Here is a 24,785-nt window from a genome sequence, read left to right on the forward strand (position 1 = left end):
AGTGGCACGGGTACTGGTCGACGAATTCTTCTCCCGTTTCGGTGTTCCCAACTTCCCTTTGAGCTCCACTCCGACCAAGGTCGTAACTTCGAGAGCAGCGTCTTCAAGGAGTGCTGTAAGATGCTCGGGATACACAAAACAAGAACCACACCAATGCATCCCGAGTCGGATGGAGTGGTGGAAAGATTCAGCCGGACTCTGGGACAGGAGCTAGCTAAGCGATGCAAACATGACCAGGAAGACTGGGACAAGCATCTGCCGATGCTCCTCATGGCGTATCGTTCAGCGGAGCACGAAACCACCGGATACAGCCCAGCGCAGCTCATGATGGGAAGAGATATCCGTCTTCCAATTGATCTTATGATGGAAACCCCGCCTGATGCTGACGTTTGTCCAACTGTCACCGATTTCGCCCGCGATATCCGCCAAAGGCTAGTGTCGACACACGCGCACGTCCGTGAAAATCTCAAGGTGTCGTCAGAAGCGATGAAACTCCGGGCAGACGCACGAGCATCCAATGTACTTCTTGAACATGGTGAACAAGTGTGGCTCTACAACCCCAGGCGAAGGAAAGGTCTCAGTCCAAAGCTGATGTCGCCCTGGGAAGGCCCATACACCATCATGGATCGTTTGTCTGATGTAACTTATCGTATCCAGCGTGCCGGTGGTGGCCCAATGAAAGTCGTTCACTTCAACAGGTTGTGGAAGCATTAAGGGGGTCCTCACTTCTCCTGGAACGACGTTTCCAGTGTTCCGACAGTAGAGCCCAGTGAAGGAGACGTGTCGTCGACTTGCACAGTGTTTGAGGGCGCTAGTGACACGTCCCCTGGGGAGGGCGGGGTCGGTCCAGACCTGGAAAGAGAGGTAGATGCCCCTCGATCTAGGCGTCATGAACTGAGAAGTGACACGTCCCCTGGGGAGGGCGGGGTCGGTCCAGACCTGGAAGGAGAGGTAGATGCCCCTCGATCTAGGCGTCATGAACTGCAAAGAGACCGTCGACCGCCATCCCGATTCGCTGACTTTATCACTTTCATTTGCCATGCGTGAACATGCGGCGGGGCCCGCCCTCCCTCTTGTATGTGTGTATTGCTGTGTGTACTCCTTGCCTGTACGTGAACATCAACATACGTATAGCATTTATCAACATAGCATAAAAGGACAGGGGGGCGATGTGGGGTCTGTAAGGACCCACATTAGCCTCTAAGGGCCCCCGCACTGGATTCTGAAGACCCAATGCCGGCCGCTCAGGGCCCGCATCGGCGTCTGAGGGCCCATCTTGGCCTTTGAGGGCCCTCCGCTGGCCTCTGGGGTCCAACGCCGGCCCATACCGGTCTTTTAGGGCCCCACATTGACCCGAGGGCCCCATGCTCGCCTGTAAGGACACACATTAGCCTCTATGGGCCCCGCACTGGATTCTGAAGACCCGATGCCGGCCTCTAAGGGTTCGCATCGGACTCTGAGGGCCCATCTTGGCCTTTGAGGGCCCTCTGCTGGCCTCTGGGGTCCAACGCCGGCCAATGCCAGTCTTTTAGGGTCCCATTCTGACCTTTGAGGGCCCCATGCTGGCCTGTAAAGGCCCACATTAGCCTCTGAGGGCCCCCACACTGGAATCTGAAGACCCGATGCCGGCCTCTAAGGGTCAGCATCGGCTGCTGAGGGCCCATATTGGCCTTTGAGGGCCTTCTGTTGGCCTCTGGAGTCCAACGCCGGCCCATGCCGATCTTTTATGGTCCCACGCTAAGCTCTGAGGGCTCCATGCTGGCCTGTATAGACCCACATTAGATTAGCCTCTGAGTGCCCAATTCGGTCTCTGATGGTCTCAAACTGCCCTTTGGAGGCCCTGTACTGGTCTTTGAGGGCCCTAAACTGGCCCCTAATGGCCCAAACCAGCCTCTAAAGGTCCCACGCCGGCCTCTGATGGTCCCATTTCTGTCTCTGGGACCCAAACTGACCCTTATGTGCCTCTGAGGGCCCCGTACTGGCTTCTGAAGGATCGATGCCGGTTTCTGAGGACCAATACATGGTGTGTCAAAAGTGGAAATAGCCGCCCGGCTTTAGTTCGCCAGCCTTGTCAATAGATGGCAGTACCACAATATGGGCAGCGGATCGTGCAATTGACGTCAAATTTTCGTTATCTGCTAAGAATTGAATGGCGGATCTTTTCATGCAAGAATCAAGTAAATCGGTCCACAACTTTTCTAGCAACAGAGATATGAAGTCAAACACCCTGTCAGAGCGGCGCGGCGGCGCGGCGGCCGGCGGCGGCCGTTACGCGCCGCCTGGGAGACTGGCGGCGCTGAACGGTTCCGACTTGGCACTGCACTAAAACCTGTTAACCCATTAGAGCCGAAAACTTTTTTTGTCGACTTTCACTGCGATTTTAACATATATTTGTCAGGCACCCTTTAGGAGAATACATGTGCATTTTTAGCCAGATCACGAAACCGGAAGTGTAAGTTTCCGGTCTGGCAGCTTTTGCTGCCAAGCGTATCTTACATAGTCAAAAATGGAGTGGTTTGTCACATTTCAAAGCACAAACATATCAAAACCGCGAGGAAATGATCTTTCGATACCAACAACCTTTGCCACAGAATGTCTCCTGTTGGTGCATGTGCAATTTTCACGAACTATTTTACTTACGTACCAGATATGATCTTGAATATGTGTAATTGTTCGGATTTCCATTCGATCGTAGCCTGCAAATAACGACCGTAGCCAATAATTCTCAAGAATAATGAACTCAAAATCCAGACCTCAGCTAACAGTTCAGCTCGTTCTGAGAGATCATGTTCTTTCTCTCATTATTTCAGCTCACACGCGCTTCCCCTCCCCACAAAATCTTATATAGGATGCGACGAAGGTTTTGATGACATCCGTCGACCGTTTATTTAAAGCAACTTGGCGTGTTTCCAATGTCCTCCTAAATATCGTGTTCCTTTCAACGAATTGTGTCCCTGAGTCTTTCTCTGAAGCGGAGATTATCTGAAAAGCTGACCTTTACCAATGGGGGTCACTGGCATGGGTAATTTTTTAACCATTGAACGGCGCATTTACTACTTTACAGTTGAGAGGTTCGTAGTTGCGCTGTTGGCATGCTCCAAGCTGGCAAGTGGCAACACATGGAAAATAATGATCACTCGGATAATGTTTTCCATTGATAAGGGAGGAACGCCCTTGGACTGAAGGCGCTAGACTATTGGTGCGGCCAAAATAACGAAAATCAGCAAGCCCAGAGCTCTCAGATTTGCACGAAACGGAGAATCTGGCCGATAGAAGAGTGGAAACGGAGTAGGTATGTAGAAGCGGGTCTAGTTCGGCGACGAGTCTCCGTTTCAATGGTTTCACCACACGGACCCCCAAAACGAGCATGGGCTGAAAATGCGGCCCAAGTTCCGACAGACTTCTGCGAAAAATTCTCGCCGCAATGGTATGTCGAACGATCACGATGTCCTAGCAGGGCCTGAGCTGAACCAGCTGGACGTGAGCTAGCAAAAGATGAAGTCGATCCCGACTACTACCTAGAAAACATACTGAAAAAGCGTGCATTTGGCATTAAAAGACCACTACCCCGTGCTCCAACGGCGCATGGTGTCCCGCAGGTCGGACAGCATTTTCATGCTGGACGGTACTCCATCTCGTCGGTCTTCCGGAACTAGGTGGTGCCAGGACCATCTGTCCGATATCTAGGGGAAGGACACTTGGCTAGGGAACAGTCCTGGCCTAAATCCAATCGAATTATTTTGGAGGAGCAGCAGGAGCTGGACATATACAAACTTTCCGGCGACCTCGGACAGCTCGGAAGGGCGCTCAAGTCCCAGGCGCCCCTTTTTCACATGGAGGACGTCCCTTTAAGCTTTATAGGCACCCCTCTTTCCCATGTAAGCGCACATTTGGTCATCAAAGGCACCCCTATAGGTCTCAGAGGCGCCCCTCCTTCTTGTGCAATGCGCCTCTTTTTCATATGCAATGCGCCCCTCTTTCGCATAAAGGTGCCCTATGGACATTACATGCAAACCCTATAGACCTTACAGGTGCCCTCTTTCTCGTAGAGGCGCCCCATTGGGCATCATAGGCGCCCCTCTTCGGCATGCAGGCGCCCCTCTTCGGCATGCAGGCGCCCCTCTTTCGTGCAGATGCGCCATTATGGCCATGACCTTCGTAGGCGCCCCTCTTTTGCATGGGGGGCGGGAGCGGGGCGGGGGCGGGGGCGACCCCATAGTTAGGCCTCAAAGGCACCCCAACAGGCCTAGCACGCGCCCCTCTTCCCGTTCATCTATAGAGCCACGGCACCACCTTCCCTTAGGCGTCGGCGCGCCCCTTGAGGGATGGCGCCTCTGATGACAGTTTGTCCGCACCACTCCGTTCAACGTCCCTTCTTCAGCAATGGCGGAATACATTACACGCCTGGTAGTGTGTTGGTATGCAATGCTCTGCAGACAAGAATAAATAGCAGAAACCCCGGTAATGACCATTTTTGGAAAGGCAAAGAACTGGGGCATTACACTATGAGCCATAAAGCCAGACATTGTTGCTCACTTACGAATGGCATAGCAAAAAGGACGTAACGGCTCCATTTTTGACTACGTAAGATACGGTTGGCAGCTTTTGCTGCCACTTAAATATAACGCATGATTGGCGATACTTAGAGAAATTCTTGTCGCACCTAAGCTCTTTCCATTGATAATCATACATTTCCTTACAATAATCAATAATAAAAAGGTAACATTTATTCACACCACCTTCGCAACTGACTTCTTTGGTGTCCGCCGCACGGCCGCCATCGCGCGCCCCTTGCACCCCCGCGATAAATTGTTTATTTCTCAGCACATTCGCTTTCTCGATCAATAATTCGGAGCGCACATGACGTGCATTGTTTTGGTCTTCCGTTCGGGTGAGAACTTTGAAAGTTCACCGCAACGTTTAGGAATGCGGCGCTATTTTGTCCTGTGGCAGCAAAAGCTGCCAAGCGTAGCTAATGGGTTAACTGCTTGGAATAGTTATTATAGCAAAATTTTCATTCAAGTGAGGAATAACCAAGGGCAGGAAGTATGCATGCTTGTGTGCGTACTGTGTAAGCCAAGAAACTGCATTAGCAGATACTCGCCAATATTAGATCCAGCCAAGTCCAAACGCATTCCAGGAGATGTGTTTCTGATGGGTCAACAATATCTAACGTTCGAGGGCGGATACAGTGTTAACAATACAAAAAATATTTTTGCACAGCTCTATTCCTTGAATAATTCTCTTCAACGCCTCATTCCTAGTTAAGCGAATTAGCCCACCATGTTTGAATAAATAAGGCGATTTCGCCACAAGGTCGCGGAAAACCGACCGAAAACGGCCGCGCTCAACGTTAATTTGGGCATGCAGACTCTTAAAAACTCGCATTGGGCGGGTAGGGTTTCCCAGGTATTGGCCCCAAAACACCGTATTCGGCTCCCGAATACATCCAAGTGACCCGCCTCGTTCCTAGTTAAGCTCTAATTAGATCAAGTGACTCATAAGGAGCGAAAAAGCGACAAAAAGCATGAATTTCCCTATGGCGGCGGGCTGCCGGGTTGCCAGACGGCGCACCGGCTATTTCAACTTTTGACACACCATGAACGGTCTTTAACCCTCGCCCATGTAGGGGGGGGGGTTGGTGCAAACCCCCCCCCCTGAGGCTTTTCGGAAATAGTGCAAAAACGGCGGCGCGCAGCGCCGCCAAATTTTGGGTACCTTATGGGGCAAACCTTGCGCATCTTTTGATAAAAAAAATTGACCGGGTCATGTCAGGTCACGGAGTTATGACGTCACAAAGGGAACAGCCTCCGGCCGGATTTTCACAAACTGAGTGCCAACGCCCGAGGTTTCCTGCCGGTGGTACGGACATCGGTTGATGGATCGTGATGAAACTTCCCATGCATGTTGGGGCAAGTATTGGCTATCATATGGTATAAGAAACTTGACCGGGTCAGGTCAGGTCACGGAGCTATGACGTCACAAGAGGAACAGCGTCCGGTACTATTTTTGAAAAGCGCCCGAACCACTATTTTGCTAATTCTTGTCACCTCAATGGGAATATGCAGCAATATTAGCTTCTATAGGGAGCAAATGGACCTCCCAAATCAAAAAATACAATCAGATTTCAAAAATTTAAATTTTGATTTTTCGAATTTCTGCCGCCGACTGTGACCTTGCCGACTTCCAGCGCTCCCAACGCGCCATTTTTAGAGCTAGGGAAACGAAATACATACCAAACAATAGAGAATTGATCAAGGAACACGATAGTGAAGGTTTCAATTCGATATCTCCCACCGTTTTGCCGCAATCGCCGCGGAAAGTTGAAAAAGTCTATTTTTTTCCGAAAATTTGACCTTTGACCGGTCAAAAGTAGGTCAAATGTTGACCTAGGACCAAAAAATATACCACCAATCGCGAGATCTCGGCGAGAGCAATCCGTTGGTCTTTTCCGCTAAGCTCTACGACGCTCCGTTTTCAAACGCCAAGGGGGGGGTCGCACCAACCCCCCCCCCTGCATGGGCGAAGGTGGCAGATCGCCGTTTACGGGCGAGGGTTAAGTGCCTCATACTGACACCTGATGCCCCACACTAGCCTCTGAGGGGGCCCAAAACTGGCCTATTGGGTCTCTGCACCGGCCACTGATGGCCCTATTATGTTCTCTGGGGGCTCAAGCCTTACCTTTGGACGTCACGCACTTGCCTCTGAAGGCCCACATCAGCCTCTGGGGCCCTACCTGGGGCCTTTGAGGCCCTTCGCTGACCCTTGGATCCAACGCCGGCCTCTGGGGGTCTGACACCGTACTATAAGGGCCCCATTGCAGCCTCTAGGCGATAGGTATCGCTGAAGCGCTATCGATGGGCCGATAAGTGTAGGAACCATGGGTGCAGTGGGCGCAGTTGCACCAACAATAATTCTGCATAGGGTGCAGACAATGTATTCTGCATCCACAATAATCTGGAACAAACCCCCTTTTCTCAGCAACACTACTTTCCATGCAGCACGACAAATTTAGGATATTTTGCCCACTATCCATCTTTCGAAGCATTTGCTACTGTAATGGTCTTCAAAACTTACATTTGTGCTCAAGTACCTAAAAAACAAAAATGAAAGGGAACACGTGTGATTGAACAGTGAACAGATACCGATGACCCACTGTCAAAAGTTTTAGCACGATGATCTCAGAAAATGGCAAAGTTAGCCGTCTTTACTTTTGCGGTAGTCCATTCACACATTTGCGTGAGTTATTGGCATTATCAATGCTTTAAAATGCACTTATCGGTACCTTTTCGACATGGAACATCCTCAAAGCTCGAAATGAGCCTCCGCTCGGGTGCCGCTCCCTACCCCCCCCCCCCGCTTCAACGGCCATGGCCTGGATTTCTGCACCCGTGCACTACGCCCGTGGGCCCCTTTAACCCGCGCCCTGCTGGGGGGGGGGTGTTTGAACACCCCCCCCTGTGGTTTTTCGCGGATATCTCAAAAACGGCGGCGCGGAGCGCCGCCGTTTTTAGTACACCTTATCATACATCAATTCTACACATGTTGTGAAAATTTCAGACCTAGGTCATTCAAGGTCAGGTCACCAGGTCACTTGAAGTGACCTCACCTCATAAAACGTTTCAATGTCTGCCATAGCTACACCGAGTGACCGATCGCTTTGAAACTTTCAGCGATTAATAAGAGCAATAGCATGTACAAAATGTATATCTCAGAATTTTGATATCGATGACCTAAGGTCAGGTCAATTTTGCGACCTCCCCATTATAAGTCAATGGGAGAAAATTGAAATGCGCCTCTTTTGGACGAAAAGCATTATAAACACTCCCAAACACTGAATTACAAGTGGTTTAGACACACTGAACATGAAAATGGTGTCCGTGACCCCTGGTTATGCCCCTGAGGTCATCTTAGGTCACGAATGGTATCTAACAGTTTTTCGCAAATAACTTTTGATAGAGGCATGCTAGAGCGATGGAAACGCCTTAGATGTGTTCAGCTCGACGATACGGATCGACTGATATGCAACATGACCATTTCCGGTCAGGTCATGACCTTGACCTGAGGTCAAATTTTGAAGTTGACCTTTAAAGGTCAAGTTATAGTTCATTCGATGCGTCTTGACGAGAGGAACACGATGCTGGTAAAAGTAAGCTCGCACAAGGTTTGGGTCAAAAGTTATTGCTGAAAAACTGTTTCCGAAAAAAATCGGCTATTTTTGCAGTTTTTACCCCCTGCAGGCAAAACCGTTGACGCTAGGTCAAATCTGAGAGAATCACTCAGAAAGAGCGTTAATAGGGCTATCGAATGCGCTTTTCCGCAGCGCTGTAGCTCTATTGGTTCCCGAGTTATGCGTTGGCTTCTTGGAAATTGTCGACATTCGACCTGGAAATCGGCGAAATTTTGCCTTCAATGACCTCTGGTGACCTGACCTTTGACCTGACCAAAAAATTGACCGAAGTGATTTCGTCATTATTTTTGACGCTCTTTCGGACGCCGCCTTCCGCGTATCGCTACGTGGCCCAGGAGCCGAGTTAGAAGGGGGGGTGTTTGAACACCCCCCCCCCCCAGCAGGGCGTGGAAATCCAGGACCCCCAGCAGGGCGCGGGTTAAGCTAGCACCGGGCCCCCCGGGTCAGCGCAGGGGCCCTTTTGCCAAGTTGGCCCCCCCAAACTCCAAGTCTGCGACCGCCCCTGAAGGGTTGGTAGTCAGCGGATTGTACCCAGAGAATGGCAATGCCTATCTGTCGTCTGACACCAGACTACGTCCCCATTATTCAGTACATAGTAGATCCAATTTCCAAAGCACCTAGTTATCTCTCAGCTCCGTTAGCACGCCGACCGTTTGATGCAGGTCCTTTTCCTACCATGCGATTTTCAGATGCACGAAAACCCATTGCTTAGCCCGGCCGGGCCCGGGGGTAATCCCAACCACCGCAGCCCGGGGGGGGGGGGGCGTTTTTCGCCCCCCCCCCTGTCTAACTCCGTAAATAAGGGAGCTACGGAAACAAAAGCGATACCAAACGAAAGGTCCTTACGAGACGATTCTAAAGCACCTACAATTTTTGACCTCAGGTCAATTTTCAAGGTCAGAGGTCAAGGTCAAAGGCAAAAACCGGCACATGTGTAGTGATCTCAAAGTAAGCGTTCTAGACGACGGCAGGATGCATAAAACCGGCAAAATTGGGTGTCAAATGAAAGAAGAGTATCTGAGCATTCCGAAAATGTGCTCAAACTCAAAGTTCAAGGTCAAGGTCATGCTTAAAATTGACCTCAAACTTTGCACTTTTTCGTACATTTTGCATTCTAACTTCAAAGATGTTTTGAAATGTTTTGAGGCTTATCAGGTCCCAATTTGTGGTTCATCTTACGATACAAGGCTGCTCAAAGGTCAAGGTCACAGAAGAGTATCCTTGCTAGAGGCTATTTCACTGATTCAAGTTGGTAATAATAAATAAGACAATTTTGCCATCCAGAGGCTCTAAATGAAGGCTTAGAGGAAAATAGATGCCAGATTCGTGATCAGCGGGTACGAATCCATCATAAATGACCTTTCATGTGTCAAGGTCAACCAAAGGTCATTCGAGGTCACATGAGGTCAACATAAAACTTGACCTTTTCCAAACAAAATATATATCATTCGACGCGGCTTGACAAGGCGAATACGATGGTACCACTGCCGTAGCTCTAGGACCATTTTGTCGAAGTTATTTGCGAAAAACTAAAACCACAGCTCGGGGTCGTTGACCTGACCTGTGACCTCAGATCACCGAAACTATTTTTCTATTTTTCTCTAGGTCAAACGCTACACAACCGTGCTCGTAATTTGTCTTTATCTCTAAAACTCTATTTTTGGCAGCTATTTGAAGTTCGCGTCTGTGACGCCGAAGATTGCCATGCAGGGGTCTAGAAAAATCGACCCTGTGACGTCATCAATAGGACTAGGTACAAATTTTTTACTTCAGAAGATGTCAAATTGATGGGAGAAAAGGTACTGAAAGTTTCGCTTTCCGAGAAAAGGTACTGAAAGTTTCGCTTTCCTATCCCTAAGCGTTCGGGAGCTATTGCAAATATTCGCCAGGGGGGCGAAAAACGCCCCCCCCCCCCGGGCCCGCGAGGGTTAGTGAACAGCCCGATAATCTGCGAGAGAAAAAGAAATGAGTGTTTGTAGCCGTTTAAGTGAGTACCTAAATGTGAAACGTTTCGCAACATTCACGTGCAAATGCACCTTGCACTTTACATACCTACACGTCCCTCATGACTACAAAACAGAGAGGAAGAGTTGGGGGAACGAGGAAGAGAGGAAGATGGGGTAAAGAAAGAAACCAAAGCGTATCACGAGTGCAAGTCTATTGTATAACTATTCTATTTGCGTCGGTTTGCGGGTTTTTTGAAGTGCTCAGTTTTTGCAGCGAGCTTTTTCTCTTAGGGCCTGCGAGATACCCCCGCACCAACATATCTCTTAAGCATTGGCTTCAGACACAGGAATGCGGCTGATTCACGCGCGATTGTGAGTGAGGTACCCCCAGTTTTAAGATTCGGCTGTAGAATATGTAGTTTTAAATACGTAGTTTGACGTATATCTCAGAAAAGTGAGATACGGCCAGAAATGAGCGTGGGAACCTCCGTTCTAAAGATTCTGATCGGCGCCGATTGAAATAATTCGCCGTGCATATCTTGGCTTATTGACGACCGATTGTGACACGGGACAAACACCGATCGATACCAAATGGCTGTGGGGGGAGAGGGGGGGTACGGGAGTAGAGTGGCAAGTTTTTCTACCCAACGAACCCGGAATTATCCCAAAGGAGGGGGAAGTTTTTTATACCGAGGGGCGTCGGGAGTAGAGCCGGGTGGGGAACTGGGGGGGGGGGGGTGCTGTGTGTGTGTGTGGGAGGGGGGGCGGGAGAAGAGTGACAAGTTTTCCTACCCGACAAACTTAGAAATATCCCGATGGGGGGGGGGGGCGGGAGTGCAGTCGGGTGTGGAACTGGGTGGGGGGGAGTAGAGTGGCAAGTTTTCCTACCCGACGAACCCGGAATTATGCCGAAGGTGGAGCGGGGGGAGAGTGGCAAGTTTCCCTACACGACAAACCCGGAATTATCCCAAAGGAGGGAATAGAGTGGCAAGTTTTGCAAGTACCGACTACTTTTGCAAGTACCAAGCAAGTACCAAGTACTATTACAAGTACCAAACAAGTACCAAGTACTTTTGCAAATACCAAGCAAGTACCAAGTACTTATGCAAATACCAAGCAAGTACCAAGTACTTTGGCAAGTACCGAGTACTTTTGCAAGTACCAAGCAAGTACCAAGTACTTTTGCAAGTTCAAGAAGTTTTTCGCGAATATCGAAGCTTCTAGACGTCCGATCATCACGGGACGAACACCAATCGGTCCCAATTTTTCTCCTTAATTATTTTATGGCCAACGCGACGCGTAGCGAGCCAAGATATCTTGTTGATATCTCTATTTCCACTGCACTGCCAATGTGCCCCTCGTTGCGTTTTCGCAACACCCCTGTCTTTCCGATGTGTCCTTCGTTGCGTTACCGCAACGGGACCGTAGTCATATTTGAAAATAGTCACAAACCCTTTTAGCAGCATGATTTGTTAACAAAATGCATATTTTAGCTATGGTAGGGACTATGCAGAATATGTTTACACATTAATCATTACAACATAATTAACCCGCGCCCCACTAGGGGGGGGGCTATTTATAGCCCCCCTCTCGTTTTTCTGCAATATCTTCTAAACCGCTCAACGTATCGACACGAAACTTTCAGTACCTTCGCCTGCATTAATTTGACATCTTGTGTCAAAATTAAAACTTTCTAGCTACCATAGATCGGCCGGAAATGACGTAAGAGTGACGTCATGTTCCGCCGATTTTAATGCAAAACATTGAACTACGGCAACCGCTCTCAAGAGCTCAGTTTTTAAGATAGATCCGATTTCTTTGCATGAAAGGACTCAGAATAAACAGGGCTATCAAACTGCTATCTCGGATTTTCAAAATTTTGAAATTATTGAAAATTGTACATATAAACTATCAAAATTTATATATTCAATTTTTTTCAAAAAAGTTTTTGCTTTTTCGAAAAAAAAAAAACGGAATATATGTGATAGAACACATACCGGTCACCTACTCTAGGAAGTTTTGGCCCGATATCTTTAAAACTAGCAAAGTTATACGCTTTATAGTAAAAATATCCGTCATTATCAAATTTTTAAATCAATTTTACGGTACGTTTTTGACATCGTACACCAAAATAAATAACACCATCGTGTTCCTGAGCTCAAACTGCATCTGATAAACACCTTTTTTGTTGAAAAATTTTAACTTCAAAATTTGACCTTTTTTGACCTGAAAATGAACTGACCTCAGCTTTTCTCAGCTGAAAATGGCCTGATATGACACAGAAGACACTGATTTTGAAATATATGGTCTAAATGGACCATAAAACATGTGTCACATGACCGATTAAATATAATATTTCCGTGACCTAAGATGACCTGTCCGTGACCTGAAAAATTCGAAGTACAATTTTGGTACCCTCAGGGTATCTTAGGCATGTATTTATGAGTGTGTAAACCAAAAATGAGCCTGATCCGACTTTTGAGCCGGCGGCCAGAGCTCAAATAGTTAAGAAGCTAAAACGTCGATAATTTTTACTTTGACCTGTCCTGTGACGTCATCAGTGACCTCGAGGTCAACAAAATTAGGTTTCGCTCGACAGTTTTCCAGGGCTATCAGACGCCGTTTGAATTTTGACAATCGGCCCAGTAGTTTCGGAGTTAGGAGGAGGGCTATAAATAGCCCCCCCCCCCCTAGTGGGGCGCGTTATAAAAAGACCCCAGTGTGGCGCGGGTTAATCACTTAGTCTACTTATTTTAGTTTTCGTGACGTCATCACTGACGGGACCTTCCACTTCCCTCTGGGAGCTCTGCACTGAAAACAATTTTACCCGAAGCTGGCGAATTAAGCGTTGCTCTGCGGGTGGTATATGTGTATTAACTCGCCATGTCCAGATTCTAGCTAGAGGGTAAGCAGACTTGCCTGCCTTATTACTCGTAAATATGCACCGTACCCACAGTCTGCAGTAAGGTAGCTACCCAGCACCGGATATTGTCCCCGCGGGTGTCGAGTCATTGGCATAGCCCTCACTGAAAGAGTTGGAACTACTCGAGATATCGTAAACGCGTATCCGTGGATGGCGAACCTTTACATAACCTGCCCTGAAGGAGTTGGATCTACTGTTACAACTAGATGGCGTTGTCTCATACAGTTTTGAATTACAACAATTTTTTAACTTTTTTTTGAACCAATGATATGTTGGCACATTGTTTGGCGGTTTCCAAGTGGGGGCGAAAGTACAATTGCTAGGGTGCATCTTTAAAACCTCTGCAATATTCATCACGGGACGACTGACGACGCTTTTTCTTCCGAAACTACCAAGTGAAACCATTTTGATTGTAATATAGGTCACGAAAGCAGTCGCGAGACATCTTCTTAATCTCGGGCGGTCTGTATGACTGCCGGTGACTGGGTCATGTCGAATTTTCTATGGGAATTCGATTTGACCTTTCCCACCGATGTTTTCTAGGTGTGAGATTGCTATAATATAGATATTTTCCCGCAAATATGGTCAAGCGTGGGAGTTTTTTTTACCCTCGTGACTTGGTCGGCGAAGGGTAGGCGCGGAGGGTAACCCCATCTCCTAGGGGTTTGTGGGGCGCTGCTGCCAGGTAGGCGTCAATGAATACCTTTCGATGGAGGGGTCGCGAGCCACTGGTGCGCGAATAGTCGTGGAGGGTTACTACTCTCCAGAGTGAATTGCTAAAGTGTTTTGTCCTAAATTGACTCTTGGGAGGGTGGTTAAAAAATGGTTGCGGATAGGGGCACCCGCGAGACACCGGTTTATTCGCCAGTTTTGGGTTAAATTGTTTTCAGTGTACCAACAAAATACCAAATAAATTAGCCTTATTATAATAATATTATATTAATAATATTATTATTATAATAATAAATAAATTAACCGGTTTACTCGCCGGCCTTGGCTTAAATTGTTTTCAGTGTGGATGGTAACTTACCGGCCGCACAGACATGTAACGGCGTAGCATCATGCGCACAACCATGCTAAACGCGCTGAAACTTGTTTCATCGGTGAGTCGCCATTACACAATTCTCAAGATTTGATCACGTCGACGCTTGCTTGTGTTGCGGAAACGCAACGAAGTGCGTAAATTATTCGTAAAAAACTGTCTTCACATCCAGAGCAGCTATTTTGACTATTTTTTACCCCTGTGACCCCTGAATCAACCTCCAAAATGCGGCAAATGCGTCGTAGGACACACGTCATTTCTGAACCTGAAGCTGAATCGCCATATATAACAGAAAAGTCCGACCTCAAACTAACACCGGCCAAATTGTCCCACACCCCGGCCAAATGACCCTGCTAGTGGGTCAATTTGGCCGCCTTGCAGACCTTTGAAATACGTCACAGTTTCAATATAAGTAGTTACTCTAACAGTATAACGCCTTTTGGGGCGACTAACGGAGCGAGCGAGTGGGTGGGCCTTGCACGTGCGAAATTGCGAGGGGTACCTCCAATGATTTGTGCACGGCACCCTACTAACCGGTCTCTAGCGATGTGCCAAATTTGAGCGCAATCGGCCTAGCCGTTCTCGAGATCTGGAAGCGTCACCCTGCACGTGCGCGCGTGCGAAATGGGTCCCAACTGACTTGTGCACGGCACCCTTCTAACCGATCCCTAACTATATACCAAATTTCAGCGCAATCGGTTCAGACATTCTCGAGATCTGGAATCAACCCCTGCACGTGCGCACGTTCAGCAGCACCCCAACTGTGGCATATGGATATGCATGGCCTGGTGGGTGCCTACCTACATGCCAACTTTCAGAGCAATCGGTCCAGTAGTTAACGAGATATTGCAACTGTTTCAAAAGTGAGATCTCTTCGTTTTGCACGTGGCACGTGCATAAGGGGTCGACGACATGCATCGGGAATAGTCGAATACTTGGTAAAAGGAATGAAGCTACCTTACAAAAATTACCGCGTGTAAATTGGTCAAGTGGTTGCTGAGATATAAGCCTCGCACAAGCGTCCGCACGGCCGGCCGCTCATACTCAGAAATTCTCGTTTCTAAGGAAAGACTACGCTCGCTTCGCTCGCTCCGTAATCATTTCAGGTTTACTGTCCAGTAAAGTAAAAAGAATGCGACACCTGCCAGCGTTGATAAAATGCAGAAATACGTCGTCAATTTTAAGTTACATCGTTTTCTAAAAAAAAACGGCCAAATTACCCCATTCTCCACTACGTCTGTTATGTGATTTTACAATATTTTTCGAACATATGCTGTTTTTGATCAGAACCTCAGAAATCAAGACATGATTTAAAGTTTAAACCCCTATATCTGAAATATTTTTCAGGTGATTTGCTTTGAAATTTTATCAAAATATACTTCAATCAATTCTCTACAGGTACCCGAAATTTGGCGCGGCTGCGGCACGCCGTTTTTATGCTACAGTGCGGCGACAAAAGTGGGGCGTTAACCTTCGCCCCAGTGGGGGGGGGGTATATGTTACCACCCTGTCGCGTTTTTCGCGTGTGAATAAAAAACCGCGGCGCGTAGCGCCGCGCCACTAGGGGTAGCTTTTGGTACATCAATTTTGGACAATGTGTGAAATTTTTGACCCCAGGTCATGTCAGGTCAGGTCACCAGGTCAAGTTAACTGACCAAGCCTTAAAAAAAGTTTGCAATCATGTCCAGCCTGCAGTGTTTGTCAGAAAGGTTTTAAACTTGGTGGATTGCATGCTGTTATGGGAGCCTACAATTTGTATATCTCGGATTTTTTTTATATCCGTGACCTAAGGTCAGGTCAGTGGCATGACCTTTCCATTACAAGTCAATGGATAAAAATGAAAATGCCTCTAGATCCGTGTGTACGCATAGGAACAGTCCAAATATTTCTGAATCACAATGATTTAGTCCACTCGTGATGACCAAGGTGTCATTTTTGCTGATAGCCTCTAGAAAGGTCATCCGAGGTCATTTGAGGCTACAAACAGTTTTTTTTGTCAATAACTCGCGATTGGAAAGAGATAGAACGCTGGGGATGGTCTCATTGTGTTTGTCTTGTTGAGACGCATCGACTGATATGCAACATGACCTTTTCCGGTCAGGTCATGACCTTGACCTGAGGTCAAATTTTTAAGTTGACCTTTCAAGGTCAAATTATAGTTCATTCGACGCGTCTCGGTGAGGGGAACACGATTCTGGCGATAGAAATTTCGTGTTTTTTGTAGTCGAAAGTTATTGTCGAAAAACACTTTTCGTAAAAACAGCTATTTTTGGAGTTTTTGCCCTCTGGAGGCTAAACCGTTGACCTGAGGACAATATTGATAATGACCTTTTCAAAAGAAGAGTTAAAAAGCTATCGATTGCTATTCCATGCGTTTTTCTAGCTACCATACTTCCTGAGATAGCGGCATGTTTTCTGAAAAATATAATGACAATAGGCAAATTTTGATATTTGATGACCTCTGGTGACCCCAATATTGCTCTAAGGTGAAAAATGACCGAAATACTTTCAAACGTACGTATTAAGAGCTATCGACTGCTTTTTACCGCGTCTTTCTAGCCCTCTTAGTTTTTGAGTTAGAGGTGGGTGGTAACATATGCCCCCCCCCCTCACTAGGGCGAAGTTGGCCGAGACCGCCACTGGGGCGCGGGTTAACCCGCGCCCGGCTGGGGGTCCTGGATTTCCACGCCCTGCTGGGGGGGGGGGTTTTGAACACCCCCTTGTAACTCGGCTCCTGGGCCACGTAGTGATACGCGGAAGGCGGCGTTCGAAAGAGCGCAAAAAATAATGACGAAATCACTTCAGTCAATTTTTTGGTCAGGTCAAAGGTCAGGTCACCAGAGGTCATTGAAGGCAAAATTTCGCCGATTTCCAGGTCGAATGTCGAAAATTTCCAAGAAGCCAACGCATAACTCGGGAACCAATAGAGTTATAGCGCCGCGGAAAAGTGCATTCGATAGCCCTATTAACGCCCTTTCTGAGCAATTCTCTCAGATTTGACCTAACGTCAACAGTTTTGCCTGCAGGGGGCAAAAACTGCAAAAATAGCCGATTTTTTCGGAAACAGTTTTTCTGCAATAACTTTTGACCCAGGCCTTGCACGAGCTTACTTTTACCGGCATCGTGTTCCTCTCGTCAAGACGCATCGAATGGACTATAACTTGACCTTGAAAGGTCAACTTGAAAATTTGACCTCAGGTCAAGGTCATGACCTGACCGGAAAGGGTCATGTTGCATATCAGTCGATCCGTATCGTCGAGCTGAACACATATAAGGCGTTTTCATCGCTCTAGCATGCCTCTATCAAAAGTTATTTACGAAAAACTGTTAGATACCATTCGTGACCTAAGATGACCTCAGGGCACAGCCAAGGGTCACGGACACCATTTTCATGTTCAGTGTGTCTAAGCCACTTGTAATTCGGTGTTTGGGAGTGTTTATAATGTCTTTGGTCCAAAAGAGGCGCATTTCAATTTTCTCCCATTGACTTATAATGGGGAGGTCGCAAAATTGACCTGACCTTAGGTCATCGATATCAAAATTCTGAGATATACATTTTGTACATGCTATTGCTCTTAGCAATCGCTGAAAGTTGTAAAGCGATCGGTCACTCGGTGTAGCTATGACAGACATTGAAACTTTTTATGAGGTGGGGTCACTTTAAGTGACCTGGTGACCTGACCTTGAATGATCTTGGTCTGAAATTTTCACAACATGTGTAGAATTGATGTATGATAAGGTGTACCAAAAACGGCGGCGCTCCGCGCCGCCGTTTTTGAGATATTCGCGAAAAACCACAAGGGGGGGTGTTCAAACACCCCCCCCCCCAGCAGGGCGCGGGTTAAACGCCTCTGCCCATGGCAATTCGCGGCTTAGGCTACTACTTACGGATGTCCCGGTCGTGCAACCATTCAAGTCCAATAGATGAACCTCGGAGAATGGTCATTTCCTCAACATCTGAGAAATGCTTCGTTTTCTTCACGTAGTCTTCCACTGTACCGACTGCCAGCTCCATTGCGATATAGTAGAAATGTGGTGACATTTCCACGTGATAGTACCTTGAAAATGAAAAAGAACATAAGGTTAACAACAGCCACAGAAAACAGCGGCTCCCCGTGCCGCCCGTTTTTTTTTTTCTTTTAGACATCCGCGAAAACCGAAGGGAATGTCAAAACACCCCCCGGCGCGAGTCAAGAATTACGTTCGCCCGAAAGAGGAGAGGCCATGTAATTGTTTCCAAGCGCCACTTTCAGTGTCTAATGCGTCATTTTTTACATTTGTTTGCAGCTCGGCATCTCCGCACTTGCTTAACCCGCGCCAGGCTGGGGGTCCTGGATTTCCACGCCCTGCTGGGGGGGGGGGTGTTTGAACACCCCCCCTCCCACCTAACTCGGCTCCTGGGCCACGTAGCGATACGCGGAAGGCAGCGTTCGAAAGAGCGCCAAAAATAATGACGAAATCACTTCCGTCACGTTTTGGGTCAGGTCAAAGGTCACCAGAGGTCTTTGAAGGCAAAATTTCGCCGATTTCCAGGTCGAATGTCGACAATTTCCAAGAAGCCAACACATAACTCGGGAACCAATAGAGCTACAGCGCCGCGGAAAAGCGCATAGATGACAGGTATGTGTAGTGTGTACTTACCTACAAGGAAATTAGAGCGGTAATTGGAGGCATGGAAGGATCACCGGATTTGAAAATAGGGAACACCGGGGAGTGTTTCCAGGTTTGGGGAAGTCACAAGAGATGAGGCATGTGTTGATAATGTGGATAAAGATGGGGCTTTCGGCGTCGAAACAAAGGAGCACGGTGCGAATGCAGATGCCATCAGACCCACATGCAACGGACAGACACATGAAAACATAACTTCCCGCAAGCCGGCAAGAGTCGTGCCCGCCACCCGAAACCCACACGCACCCAGGCGGAGCAGACGGCACGGGACATGAGGCGGCGGACCGAGCCCAGCCAGGCTAGCGGCTACACGGGGGACCGCACTCACAAAATGAATCGTTCATTTCATCCGTTCATTTCATCCGGCGCGGAGACTGTGCGTATGAGTTCACTCGTATGAACTCATTTATGGCATGTGTTCCCAGTTTATATTTTTATGATTTTTATTTATTCCGGACATTCGATCTTATTACCTGATGACATTCGCGTTATCTTCAAGTTTTTTGAGGCAGTTGATTTCCTTTTCAATTCGCCGTTGTTCCTCTTCTGTGCGGTACTGAACGCGTTTTACCGCCACATCTTTCTTATTCCAACGTCCCCTGTGTGCATCCATAAACATCGTCATTATCTACAAGCAAAGGGGTCACGCTTAATCTCATTACTGATGAAGGGGCAGGGAAAGGCGATAAAGCCCTGAGCATGAGACAATACGGTGATTTTTCTAATAATTCATCGGCAGAAATGTATCTGCTCATTGTACATATGTTTGTTTAATTTATGTTTATGAACCACCGCAGCGTTTGTCAAAATACTCCTATACACACATACTCGTACATGCACAAAAAAGTATTGCACTGAGTCACAGTTAGTACAGGTCGGCTTGACATATACGTGCCACCTCGACTCGCGAAAGTTCGAACTCCAGTCAAGAAGGAGTAGTGAGTAGAGGTGAAAAAGTCAGCAGATGGACAGGATCTGAGAAAGGAGTTGGTATGTGCCGGTACTCGGGAGAGAAGGCTACGAAGGACAGTGTTGACCCTGGCAAAATGTGTGGCCCAGAGAAAAAGATTGCGAGTTGATCGGGATGGCACGGACAGGCCAAACATCGATACAAGATCGGGGCAGTCAATGCGGCTGTGATGCACGTTGTACAAAAACATATTGTCATGCTTGATAAATCTAGCTTTGACCCGCGCCCCGCTGGGGGGGGGGCAGAATCTGCCCCTCCCCTCCCGTTTTTCGCCAATACCTTATCCCTCGCCCTGGCAGGGCATTTTTCATAACACGGCCTGGCAGGGGGGGGGGGGGGGGTCGATGCGACCCCCCCCTCGCGATTGGCTCCTATGGCACCTAGAAACACCAAATTTGGTAGGTAGGTGGGCCTCCTGGAGTTCTCGCCCCTGTGCAAATTTGATTGCTCTAGGTCAATATTTAGGGGGGTTTTGGGGGGAATAAATGTAAAAATTTCGCTAAAAACAGGTCAAAAGTTTTTCGCTTATAACTTTTGATCTAATTAAGATAGAGCAAAAAGAAAAGCACCAGTGAACTCAGCACGTCAAGGCGCGTCGAATGATATACTTTTTAGCTTGCTTAAGTGTACTTAAAGTTTTTCTTAATTTTTAAGTAAACTTTAATTAATCAATTAAGTTCAAGTTAACCAAATTGCATCATGTCCCATATCATTCGATTCGGCTGATCAGCAGGAACACAATGATACCGTTTTTTAAGCTCTAGCGTCATTATGTGCCAAGTTATTGGCAAAAACGTCATTTGACCTCAGTTGACCTCATTTGACCTGACCCATGTATAAGTACACCAAACAAAGAAGCACCAAGTGACCTGCTGTTAAGTACTGTGGTTTCAAAGCACAAAAGTGATAGAACGAAGCGGATATCTCCAGTATTTTCCGAATTTAGTATTTCCCCATAGGCTTAACATTACGACGTAATGACCTCTAACTGACCTCAGGTCAGTGACCTCAAAAAACCCGAACTATATGTTATACAACTCGGTGAACTTAGCACATTCTGAAAGTTTGAAGGAAATCAGTCAAAAACTGTGAGTTGGACAGGTGCAAAAAGAAAATTGAAATTTGACCATGACCTTGTACCGGTTTTTCTGACCTGGTGACCTGACCCAAGGTCACCCGGACCTGAAATTTTCAGGTTATATGTAAAAAGGTTGCCCCATAGGCTGTGCCAAATTTGGCGGCGCTGCGCGCCGGCGTTTTTACGCTATTTTCGAAAAACCTTAGGGGGGGTCGCATCGACCCCCCCCCTGCCAGGGCGAGGGTTATAAACGCGTCACGCCAGCGACGTTTAACTTTTAGGACCTTATCATACATCAATTTCACACGTTCCCTGAAAATTTGAGCGAAATCCGTCAGAAATGTTTTAGAAATGACGTTTTAGTGACGTCATGTTTGCCATTTTCGCCTCAAAAACGGCAAAATTTCAAACGCCGCTAACATCTTTATTTTTAGAGGAATCAAGACGTAACAAAAAGGTTATTCGTGATTCTACTTTTTCTATCAAATGGCCATCTCCGTTTTTTGAAAATTTTGGATTTTGACCCAATTTTTTTCTAAAAAAAAACTGACTTTTTGGGGAAAATAATTATAAAATCCAAAATTTTGGGTGTATAGAAAAACCGGAATATATGTCAGAAGTGGTCTATGTGCACCTACATACAAATTTTCAGAAGAATCGATTCAAAAATGTGGGAGTTATTCAAAGTTTTATGACGTCACGACACACAAAATTAAAAAAAAATTGAAGTTCTAGACCTCGTACGGAAACAAAAATAGCACCATTCGATTCGCCGTAAAAAACTGCATCAGATAGACACCTTTTTTGGCCTTAACAACCAACTTCAAAATTTGACCTCACTTGACCTGACCTTGACCTGACCTCGACCTGAAATTCATCCAGAGGTGGTCCATATCACTTATTGAGTGTGCACTGTGCTTATTGAATTATATGAATAAAGTGACCCATAAGACATGTGTCGCACATGCCCTTTTCTATAGTTTGTTTTTGGTGACCTAACCTGACCTGACCTGACCTGACCTTGACCTTGACCTATGCATGATATTGTATGCAACGAATATTGTCCTGGTAGCCTAAGAACACGTTTTGGGCAATCATTCTCAGTCCATTCTTCGGCAACTTTGGTGCAAGGCCGATAATGTAGAAACTTGCATTTTGTACCCTTGACCTGACCTTGACCTGACCTCTGACCTTCTTAAGCAAAAATATTTGGGCTTTTTAGATCCGCCTTGTTGAGAGCTTTCTATTGCCGTTTTCCCCGTCTTTCTACGACCATCGGTTCGGAAGTTCGACAGGGGGGGGGCAGAATCTGACCCCCCCTCCCCCCCAGCAGGGCGCGTATGGCTGAATAGCCCAACGGGGCGCGGGTTAACTGAGCACATGTTAACCCGGCAGTTGCTGGGGTATTTCGCCACCCACCGTTTGCTGGGGGGGGGGGGCGTTAAAAGCCCCCAGCCGATAACTCGAGAACCAATAGGCGCAGCGAAACGCACGAGGCGGCAAACGAAAGAGCGCGACGAGACGCTTCAGATGAGTACTTTAAAGTTGAATTTTGAGGTCACAGGTCGGGTCAAGGTCAGGTCAAACACCTGAAATCGGGCTTTCAGTAACATGGACTTCAGGACTTCGCAATGGGCGCCTCTCGCCATAAACTCTGTCAAAACGGTGCACAATCCATCTTATAAGGCCTACAAGAGTGTCAGCTTCATATAGGGGTCAGTCAAGCATAGGTCAGGGTCAAGGTCAGGTCAACCGGGTAGGCACATATCCCCGAAAATCAAAACTGATATTCGCAGCCTGTGACACATGTTTTATAGGTAATTTGGGGCGTAGAACACGATGGTGACATTCATTTTATCATATGTGTACGTGTTTGGCTCAAAAAGTTCAATTTAAGAAATTCATGTATCATGGTCGTGAAGTAGTCACGAGAAATTGCCAAGATTCAGTTCAAGAATTTGGAAAATGCGGAACGATAATCAATAAACGAAGATAGCCATTTGATTGATAATGGTATTTGCAGTCTAATGGCGTTTAAGGCATGTATGTATGTCTATTCTGTGATTTTATATGATTTTTTGAACATATGCCGTTTTTGGTCGAAAACTCAGAAATCATGACGTCACTAAAACCTCGATATCTCCAAAATTTTCCGACCGATTTTTTTGAAACTTTGTCACAATAAACTTCAATCAATTTTCTACAGGTATCCAAAATTTGGCGCGCCTGCGGCGCGCCGTTTTTATGCTGTGGCCCGGCGAAAAAAGTGGGGGCGTTTAACGCCCCCCCCCCCCAGCAACTCGCGGGTTAAATTGAGCTAAAAGCGCCCCGTAACTCAGGTCAACGCTGGGCCGGTCCGATCGGAACGCCAGCCACGTGAGGAACCTATGCTGGACTCGCTTGAGACGTTTCAGATGGGTATCAGCAGTGCCTGACCATACTACGCTGCCGTACTCCAGCAGAGACCGAACGTGTGCGCTGTACGCGCAGATAAGGGCCCCGTGGTCTAAGCGTGAGCTACGCCGAAGTCTCGGCAGCTGCATACTGCGGATGAGAAGGCTTAACCCGGCAGTTGCTGGGGTATTTCGCCACCCACCGTTTGCTGGGGGGGGGGGGCGTTAAACGCCCCCAGCCGATAACTCGAGAACCAATAGGCGCAGCGAAACGCACGAGGCGGCAAACGAAAGAACGCGACGAGACGCTTCAGTAAGTACTTCAGGGCCTCGTCTAACATGTTAACTGGGGGGGGGGGGGCAATTGCCTCCCCAGTCGAGCGGATTGCCCCCCCCCCCAGTGGCCAACATTTGCCCCCCCCAGTCAAAACGTGAACTTTTCACAAAATTACCTTCTCTGCAATACGTTTTTGTTAGGAGTCTTACATGGATTTACCGAGAAACATTAAATAATTTGTTCAAAAACTGTTCATGGCTACGGGAAAAGCCAGAGTTTTGTAATTTTCAGAGTTGAAAGAGCCAAGTAGCAAATTGTCAATTGGCAGCTGGCCAGTGACCCAACTCGTGTTTGCCTACCCCACACTCAATCAAACGCCCAACACGGATAAGTATGTTTATCACTGTCTGGTGGGGCAATGTGAGGGGGTAACACACTAATCTTAAGCTATGAACCCATCTCACCACACGAAAGTGGCAGAAATGACGATGATCAGCTGACGCATTTTTCTTGGCCGAAGTCAGAGCCAGGGTTGGACAAATGTGCTGAGTTGGGGTAGCACGGGCGCAGCAAATCCGCCGCCGCCCTAGCGGTGACCTTGACCTCCGCCGTCTGTTACGGCCCTAAAGCCAAGCCGGCGTGGAATTGGGAAAGCTCGTGCTACCCCAACTCGGCACAATTATCCACCCCTGGTCAGAGCGCGTCAGACCACCGCACCACAAAGTATGAGCAGAAGCCACATAGCAGGCGTGTTCAAAACCGTAGGAGATGATGATGAACGGGTTTATCGAAACTTGATTGGATGAGCTTATCGGTAATAGCGATTTTAGTGTGTGCATTTATTGTTCATAGTGGTGTGAAATGTGGTTGGGGTACGACCGACAACCCGTCAGGGCGTATTTCGCACTGGGGTACTCAAAATTTGAAGAATTTAAAACGTTTCCATGAGTTTTAAAGGTATGGATAAGTTCTAAAAATCCGGTTATCCTTATCCTGGTCATTAACCCGCGCACCGACGGGGGGGGCGGATATCCGCCCCCCTGAGGTTTTTCGCGAATAGCGGGAAAACCACGGCGCGTAGCGCCGCGAAATTTGGTATGACTATAACCTCATCAATTTTACACATGGTGTGCAAGTTTGAACCTCCTTCCTTTTAAGGTCAGGTCACCAGGTCACTTTGAATGACCCAACCTCAAGTCACTTTTTTGCAACTTTGTCACCGTGCCAGAGCTACAGTAGATGTCGGAGGCCTTTGAAAGTCGCAGGATATTATTAGATCATTAGTAGCTACAATTTG

The 24,785-nt window shown here is 47.4% G+C and overlaps 1 long non-coding RNA gene across 1 annotated transcript in view; it reads right to left on the reverse strand.

Moving 5' to 3' along the window:
- Window positions 1–18,055: 18,055 nt before the first annotated feature.
- The window catches only part of LOC122384901, a 64,258-nt gene continuing 57,528 nt past the window's right edge, over window positions 18,056–24,785 (reverse strand). The window contains exons 2-3 of the long non-coding RNA XR_006257116.1: window positions 19,244–19,369; window positions 18,056–18,160 (exon numbers count right to left, since the gene is read on the reverse strand). This is a non-coding gene — a long non-coding RNA (uncharacterized LOC122384901). The remainder of the gene's footprint in view (window positions 18,161–19,243; window positions 19,370–24,785) is intronic.

The sequence above is a fragment of the Amphibalanus amphitrite genome, unplaced genomic scaffold, assembly GCF_019059575.1.
Source record: "Amphibalanus amphitrite isolate SeventyFive unplaced genomic scaffold, NRLGWU_Aamphi_draft 000202F_arrow, whole genome shotgun sequence".
Classification (NCBI taxonomy): domain Eukaryota; kingdom Metazoa; phylum Arthropoda; class Thecostraca; order Balanomorpha; family Balanidae; genus Amphibalanus; species Amphibalanus amphitrite.